The following is a 9,427-nucleotide window of genomic DNA, read 5'->3' as shown; positions in this document are numbered from 1 at the left end:
TCAGATGTGATTTGATAGGTCTCGGCGTCGTTTATAGAATTTGGAAATTTCGAAATTTATTGGGCTTGAATCCGTGTGTAATTCGTATTTTGAGGTTGTTTGATATTATTTGAGGCCTCGAGTAGCTCTGTGGTGTGTTTTAGGACTTGTTGGTGTATTTGGACGGGGTCCCGAGTGGCTCGGGTGAGTTTCGGATGGTTAACGGATCAAATTCAACTTGAAACATTTCTGGAACTGCTCCCTACTAGTGTGATCGCACCTACGAAGCTTTTGATCGCAGGTGCGAAGCCGCATGTGTGCGAAATCAGTCGCAGAAGCGACCAAGTGTGAATTGGGGCTGGCGTGGGGTGAACGCAGGTGCGAAGGGGGATGCGCATTTGCGAGCCCGCAGATGCGAGATTTGAGAAGGACAACTGTTTTCTGTAGGCGCGCAATTTTGTCCGCAGAAGGGAGGGTCGCAGGTGCGACCCCTAGTCCGCAGATGCGGATTAGTTATGTAGAACCCTTTAAATTCAGGGTTTCGTAATTTTCACCCATTTTCAGATTTTAGAGCTCGGTTTGGGCGACTTTGGAGAGAAATTTTTCCACACAACTTGGGGTAAGTGTTCTTGACTCCCTTGTGGTTATATTTCATGAATTAATCTTCATTTTTGGTGTAAGATTATTGAATCTTCAAGAGAAATAAAAGAAAAATTCTATAATGTCACAAAACGAATTTTCGAGTTTGAATACCGATTCGGAGTCGGAATTGAGTGAAATTAGTATGGTTGAACTTGTAATTGGATGGGTTGTCGTATTTAGTAAGTTTCGTCAGATTTCAAGACGTGGTCCCTACTAGTAATTTTTTGGGCGTAATTTCAGAAATTCTTGAAAAATATTAGCATTTTGATATGGTATAAATTCCTATAATTTTTGTGGACTGAATCAAATTAATTGTGACTAGATTCGAGCCGTTTGGAAGTTGATACGTGCAGAATAGAATTTTTGAAGCATTGTTTAGCTTGCTCGGCATTGCATTTGGCTTGTTCGAGATAAGTAACTCTTTTAATCTTGGAGCTGAGGGTATGAACCCTGAATATATGTAATATGTGAATTGTTGGGAGGTGACGCACATGCTAGGTGATGGGCGTGTGGGCATGCACTATAGAAATTGTGACATAATTATTTCTGTGGAATTTTGTATTTAAATAATCTTGGCATTTTTCATGCGGTTTTATGTGTTAAATAAATTGAGCTGAAAAGCATATTAAAAATTTTGTTGAGGCTATGTGCTAGTACTTTTGGGACCCACATAGGTCATATTGCTGTGAATTATTTATTTTAAATTAAAAATTCATACTCAGTCATATTCATTTCATTACATATCATATCTCAGTCTCTGTTGTTATTTATGGATACATCATATCATTATTTTTGGACTATTCCCATGACATTGTGAGGCCATGAGAGAGAGACTGGAGAGATTGATGACCGAGGGAGGCCGAGGGCCTGATTGTGAGGATATGTTTTTGGGATCGGGCTGCACGCCGCAGCAGGCCATGTTGGCTTTATATATATTGTTACTATTATGTGGATCGGGGGCTGCCCGCTTGCAGCGGGCCTTATTGACTTATTATGGCACGTGAGTTATCCGTGCGGATCCTGATATGATATTATAGTACGTGAATTGTCCGTGCAGCACGTGAGTTGTCCGTGCAAATTATAGCGTTTGGGCTGAAGGAGCCCCTCCGGAGTCTGTACACACCCCTAGTGAGCGCAGGTACTTACTGAGTGCGAGTGCCGAGTGCTGAGTGACTGGGAGGCATGAGTGATTGTGAGGTAAGCCCGAAGGGCTATTTACGAGTGATTGTGAGGTAAGCCCGAGGGGCTGTTTACGAGTGATTGTGAGGTAAGCCCGAGGGCTGTTTATGAGTGATTGTGAGGTAAGCCCGAGGGGCTGTATACGAGTGATTGGGAGGTCTGCCTGAGGGGCTGTTTATGATTTTATCTCTGAGTTACATCGCATTGGCATGCACACATGACATACATGCATAAAGATGTATTTTCCTCATGCTGTACAACATCACATCATTCATGATTTCTCACACATTTTGAAAGATGGGCATAGTGATGCATTTATTTTTATATGGGTTATCTGGAAGGAAAATGAAACATCTCATTTATTATTAAAAGGATTTTTGGGAAAAATTTATTATTTTCAAACTTATTCATATTTTTGGCAACTTCGGTAAACGATTTGGATTTTTACTGATGTACTTGAAAGGAAGAACTATTACTTTCGAAATCATGACTTAGCTGAGCATTTTATCTCTGAATTACTTCTGGTATTATTTGTTTTATATTGTTATGGACTGTTGTGGACTATTGGTTTGGACCGGACCTTGGTGGAAGCTCGTTACTACTTTCAATCTAAGGTTAGATTTGTTACTTACTTAGTACATGCGGTCGGTTGTACTGATACTACACTTCTGCACATTGTGTGTAGATGTTGGATGTTGTTGTTGCTGTTGTTGTGCTCGATGGTTTCAGGATTTGAAAATGCACCTGCGTTCTTGTTGTAGCTGCCTCTTGTTTATGGTAGCCTTAGACTTATAAAAGCTCTGTTTATGTACTATTCAAACAGACTATGTATTTATTTCATTTCCGCTTGTAAACTCTATTCTTAGGAACTCATGATTTGTACTACCAGTTCCTCAGGAATGTATAAGATTAAGATCTCTATTTACTTAAATTGCTTTAAATAATTATTATTGGAATTGGATACTTGAAAGTTGGCTTACCTAGCGGGTTGTGTTAGGTGCCATCACGATTAGTTGGATTTTGGGTCGTGACAATAACCCACCTTGATCATCACAGTACAACTCCAAATAATTTATGAACTGAATTTTTGTATACTTGAGTTTGTTTTAGCATAATTAGGAGGTCAATGTGAAGCTTTCACATAGCTAGTAGTGATATGAGAAGGATGGATATGATAGTCGATAGAGTTGCATTGATGAAGTTCTGATAGAGGTCGAACTTAAACTTGAGGTGCAACTGACCTTTGTTTAAGTTTCATAATTGGGTGGTTTTGCCTATCCTTAAGCAAAAAAACGAACTCACGTAAGTTCTAAACTATGACCACACATCAAACACATAGTGCAAGTTAAAAACCTTTTATCACAAATTCATCATTCATGGCCCTCAACACTCATTCAAAAACATCAGCTAAGCAATATTATGAACAAGAATAATATGCAAATAAAATCTATATGCAAGCCTCTTTCAATAATTTTTAATGATGTGGGCGACAAGATCCCAAAGAATATTGTGTCATCAATTCTAGACTCATATTTCATTTTTAGTTTTCAACTTTAAGTTACAACTTTTGATATACGTAGAGTCGTGTTTGAATGTTGTACAAAACTCTATTTATCATAATAGATCCCTTGAACTAGCTAAGAAACTCAATGATATATTATATATCCCATTAAAATACTAACATACTAGCTCATAAAATTTGTAAATTAAGAGGCAACTAAGGGGAATATACTGCACGATTATCTTCCAACAACTTAAAATTGGTACGATTTCTTAAAGCACAAAACTAATCTTTAAGAAAATTTACATTCCAATAATTACTATGGCACAACAAACAGAAACTTTATAAGGAGGACACACAAATTTTCCCCCCAAATCCAATATATATGTGTACAGGGTAAAATATGTTATATTAAATGATCGCATAAAGAAGTGACATGTGGAGCTGAAAGCAGAGGATAGCTGAAACCGAAGATAACTATTCCGTCTGTTATCGGAGAGAATGATACTCATAAAAATGAAATAAATGTCTGTCACCCGGTAGCATTTAATGAAGAATATTTTACAGCATTAAGTACACCTCTCGTTACACAGAATATGGCATTCATTCCCACCGCTACACACTCTTCAATGACTCTTATAATTGACATTAAAGAAGGGCTTGATCCTAGAACCTTGTTCCCTAGCTGCAACTATAAATAGTGAGCTTTATTATCACTGTAAGGGACACGAATTTTCTAGCAAAGATACGCTACACTCTATTCAAAGCTTAATTTAATCTTATCTTCTTACTTTTTGATTTTATTGTTGTTGTACCCGAAAGCCCTGCTCCCAGAACTATTATTTCTGCTATTTTATCTCCATCCCAAGGTTAAGTATTGCATATCTATATAATTCATCTATTATTTCAGGATCAAATCAATTCACTTGTCTAGAAACCACGTATAAATTCAACTTGTCTCAATCTCAAGCCTTCTTTTTTGTTGCTTGTTCTCCGGCCGGGGACTCCGAGAAGAAACACTCGCACCAGAAGCAGGCCCGGAGACGCCTGTCTGTGAAAAAGCCTTTTGCAGCAGTCTTGCCGCATCAGCAGGATTAGTCAAAACGTCCTCCTCGGGGATGACAACTGAGCCTTGGGGTAGACCTATATTCAATGGGAGAAAAGAATCAAACAACTTCCTTATAAGAAAAGGTAAAGACAAGATGAGTTCAACTTACCATGATTTTTGGCCTTCCACCGTATTTCAGGGACAACTCTTTCCACGTGCGGATTTTGGACGTAGTAACATCCAAAATTTTCTAAACCCATTGGTCCATGCTCTCAACCCTAGGGGGAACCCATCGACTCGCTGAAATATATAAAGAAGAAAAGTCAATAATAATGAGGAATAGTCTTTAGCAGAAGAAGAAGCGAACGATATACTTACGAGTGTGGTTCCATAATTCCGAAAAAGACAGAACCGAGGTCGGGATGATGTCACTGGTGGCGACTGAAACGAATCATTCCATCCACCCACGGTCATTATCATCATCCATGTTGGATAGCAGTGCATAGTGGCCTCGCTTACTGAAGTTAATCATTCCCCCACGGAAGATCTTGGGGTAATATAGGTTCATCACATGAGCTAGGGATAACTCATCCGGCACAAGCGCCGAACAAGCAATCTTCCTCCACACGGAAGGACTCACTTGTGACAAACACACCTGGTAGCGGAGGCAGAACTTCACAATGACGGAGTCAAACTCTGCACTCAAAGAAAATATCCCCAAAGTAAAGGGATACGTATAGAAATACGTAAAATCCTTCTTGGACAAGGTTACCCGCTCTGCCAGATCAGGAGCGATAATGTCTAAAGATGGAAAAAGGGTATTTGTCAATGACCCATGTACGAGGGTTAGCAGAAGAAAATTTCTCTTCAAAGTATTTAGTTGTGACAAGACTTCTGGGGATGATGGTGCTCATTGTAGGAGGAGCAGCTTCATCGGCTTTGTTTTTATTCTTTGAAGAACTAAGGTTTTTAGAAGAAGAAGTCATTATGCGTTAGAGAAGAAGGAAAAGCTTTTCTCTTATGAAGAAAATTAAAGAAAGGTTGAAGAACATAGTGCAAGTCAAATGAAGAGAGTTTGGAGAATTATGAGGTATGAATAAAGGAGGTTGATGCGTATAAGTAAAGGTTTAGGCGGCTAAACTTGTGGCCATAATTACCTCAATAGCCAGAAAAAGTTATGCTGAATCGTGGGATGACGTGTGTTTGGGACATTAAATGCGGAGAGACGTGCGTCTAATCAACCGTCAGAAGCTTTTCAGAGGGGGTCAGTAAAATTTTTGCCAAAAAGAATGTTTCTACCAACTTTCCGGTGACACAAAGTTATGCCACCGGAAAACAGGGGGACTATCTGTATAGGGTAAGATATGTTATATTAAATGGTCGCATAAGGAATTGACACGTGGAGCCGAAGGCAGAGGATAGCTGAAATCGAAGACAACTATTCTGTCTGTTATCGGAGAGAAAGATACTCATAAAGATGAAATAAATGCCTACCATCCGATAATATTTAATGAAGAATATTCTACAACATTAAGTATACTGTCCGTTACAAAGAATGTGGCATTCATGTCTGTCGTTACATATTCTTCAATGGCTCTCGTAATTGACATTAAAGAAGGGCTTGATCCTAGGACCTTGTTCCCTAGGTGCAACTATAAATAGTGAGCTATATTATCATTGTAAGGGACACGAATTTTCTGGCAAAGATACACTACACTCTATCCAAAGCTTAATACTACAACCAAAAGTGATATTTAGCTAGGAAATTATCAACCACGACATAAAATTCGTCACCAATTGTTAATAGTTCGTGACAAAAAATATATTTCGTCTTTAAATACACGAGCCACATATTTTTAGTGACGAAATACAAAATTTTGTAGCAAAGTTTTGTCCACTAAAGTTTTCCACCAAAAATTGAGTTGGCGCCAAATATTTAGTAATATTTTCGTTCGTAAAATTTGTGGAAAATGTCGACTAATCCGTAGGCGGGGACGAATTATAGTAATTTGTTCCAACCCGAGACATAAACAAAGACAGGGATAATCAGACTTGTCAGAAGAGCCGATGTACAAATAAAGAATCTGTTTTGACATGAAATGGATATATCCATATATCTCTGACTCATATTTACGAGATGATAAAATATGGCAAAAACTATACATCAGCGACACATAAATTTTGTCACTAATGATATACCTGATTAGTGACAAAGCATTATTTGTCTTAAAATTAATTAAATTTTGGACACGAAAAAATTTCATCACAAAAGATATGTTTTTACATTAGTGACGAATTAGAGTTTGTAGTTAAACAAGGAAACATTTAGCCACAAAATTTGATATTTATTTGTGACCTTAATTTTTATCACTAATAGTGTAAATAATTAGTGACAATTATTTAGTTGTCTCTATTGATTCTACAATTTAATCACAAATTATTTTGTCACAAAATATACCATTTTTAATTTGCTACGGCTAAAAATTTGTAGTTGAATTGTGAAATTATTGGCTACTGTTAAAAACTTAAAGATCATACTTCGTAGTTAACTATGATTCTAAAGTTTTGTTCATGCAACATACATATAATTACTTTAAGACTAATTGATTTTGAAATTAAAATAATCATCTTTGAAACTTATCAAGTTCGAGAAAGTAGAACCCCATTTTTAGTTATGTTAGAAATTGTAGGACTATTTTTCTAGCACAATTTAATTTCTTATTGAAAAGTATCAAGTTTATTTAATTTCAAGTAAGGCACAAATCATTAATTTGGTTCTTTAAAACGTTTATGTGAATTTTCCTTGAGTTTAAAATTATAATTCCTTTCATTTAATTTCATTTTACTTAAATTTTTATATTGCAAGATGATTGTTGTTTGCTTGATTAGAAGGAAACACAATTGTTATTTGAGAAAAGTGTGTGATATATCATTCATTATTTTTACCAATTTAAGATATATGCATGCGATATTGCATCAAATTATGATTCTAATTATATGTTTAATTTCCATTTTATTATGATTGTTAGGAAATATATATATATATATATATATATATATATATATATATATATATATATATATTCTTTCAAGGCAATTTTATTTATTGAAAAGTTTACTTTCTTTTCCTCTTTAATTTTAGGTTTCTTTTTGCGACTAGAGGACAAAATGATTGCTTCTTGAAAGGTTATTTCTCTGCAATTTTTTTACTTTATGAATTTTTGAAAACAATCCGATTCCTTCTTGAAAAAGTATTTTCATTTTTTGTTATTGTTACATTTTAGGAGCTGGAACAATCTAATTCCTTCTTGAAAAGATACTTTTCTTTTACTTGTGTTAATTTTAAGAATGTTTTTTTCTTTTTTATTTATATATGCTTAGAAGTTTGAGGATGTTTTAAAAACTTCGAACACAAATTAATTCCTCCTTGAAGTGCCAAGTTCATTTAATTCAAATATAAAAAATATACACATAATGCATGCACATAAAAGCTAATATTATTATAAAAGCTCAAATTCTAATACGAAATGATAATTTTTTTTAAATCTTTCATAGATAAATTCCATGTTGGACAAAGTTGTATCTACAACCAAATTTTTAAAAGCTTCATTTTTTCTTGTATTTATTGTTTTATTTTTAGTGAATTTAAAAACTTTATAATTTTCTTGTATGGTGCTATTGAAAATTGTCTCTTTACCTCACACAAGGTAGGGGTAATGTGATGAGCCGATAGATCATCTAGAATTTTAAACCTTAATTCTGTGTTTCGAAATCTCAAATATCTCATTTTAGCCTTCCTCGATTTGCGTGCTCAATCTTTGTCTTTTTCCGGGAGGCTTTTATGTTAAAAATTAATAAAATATAAAATTATGCCTTAAAGATCCATTTGAGTTGATTTCGGTCAACGGTTTGAGCAAACAGACCCGGATCCATGTTCAGACGATCTCGGTGGGTCCGTATCGTGATTTGGGACCTAGGCGTATGCCCGAAATCGAATTCGAAGGTCCCCAGCTCGAGTTATCGCATTTTGTCGAAAATTTGAAGTTTAAAGGTTTGATGATTTTAAAGATTTGACCAAGATTTGACTTTATTGCTATCGGGCCCGAATTTTGATTTCGAAGCTTGGTATATGTTCATTACTATATTTATGACTTGTCTGCAAATTTTGCTGAAAAACGGAATTGGTTTGACATGATTCGGATGTCCGGTTGTTAAAATAGAAATTCTAAAGTTTCGTTGAAAATTTTATTTGATTTGATATCCGATTCGTAGTTTTAGGTATTATTTTGGCTATTTGATCACGCGAGCGAGTTCGTATGAGGCTTTTGGACTTGTGTGCATGTTTGGTTTGGAGCCCCGAGGACTCGGGTGAGTTTCATATAGGCTACGGAGTAAAATTGGACTTAGAAAATAGCTGGTGCTCTACTGTTTATGGTGCAGGCCTCATACCTCGCAATTACGAGGTCTAGCTTCGTAATTGCAATAAGGTAGTCAACCTGTCAGGTTCGCAATTGTGAGATACTCTCTCGCAATTGCGAAAAGTAGCTGGGCACCATGGGTTTGCATTTGCGAACAATTGGTTTGCATTTGCGAAGTAGTACTGGGGAGGGAATGGTTCGAAATTGCGATCAAGGGGTTGCAATTGCAGAAGTCCCAAGTTCGCAATTGCGAATAAAACCGTCGCATTTGCGATGGCAACATAGATGGGGGGACCTTCGCAATTGCGAAGGATTTCTCGCATTTGCGGGGTTAGCAATTGCGAACCCCAGGTCGCAATTGCGACATTTGCGCTTGGACTTAAGCTAAGTTAGACGGGATTTTGTTCATTCTTTCAAATCTTCAAACCTAGAAACCTTAGAGGCGATTTTTCCAAGAGCTCTTCTTCCCCAATTCGTTGGTAAGTGATTCTAACCTACTTTCTTTCAATTACTCATTACATTTTATAAGATTTCAACCTAAAATCTAGGATTTTCATGGTAGAAATTGGGGATTTGGGTAGAATTAGAAATTTTTGTAAAATTAGAATTTAGACCTCAAATTGAGGACAGATTTCGAAACATATTGCCTAACCGGGCTCG

This window comes from Nicotiana tomentosiformis, chromosome 6, assembly GCF_000390325.3.
Source record: "Nicotiana tomentosiformis chromosome 6, ASM39032v3, whole genome shotgun sequence".
NCBI lineage: Eukaryota > Viridiplantae > Streptophyta > Magnoliopsida > Solanales > Solanaceae > Nicotiana > Nicotiana tomentosiformis.
This window is presented reverse-complemented; position numbering follows the sequence as displayed.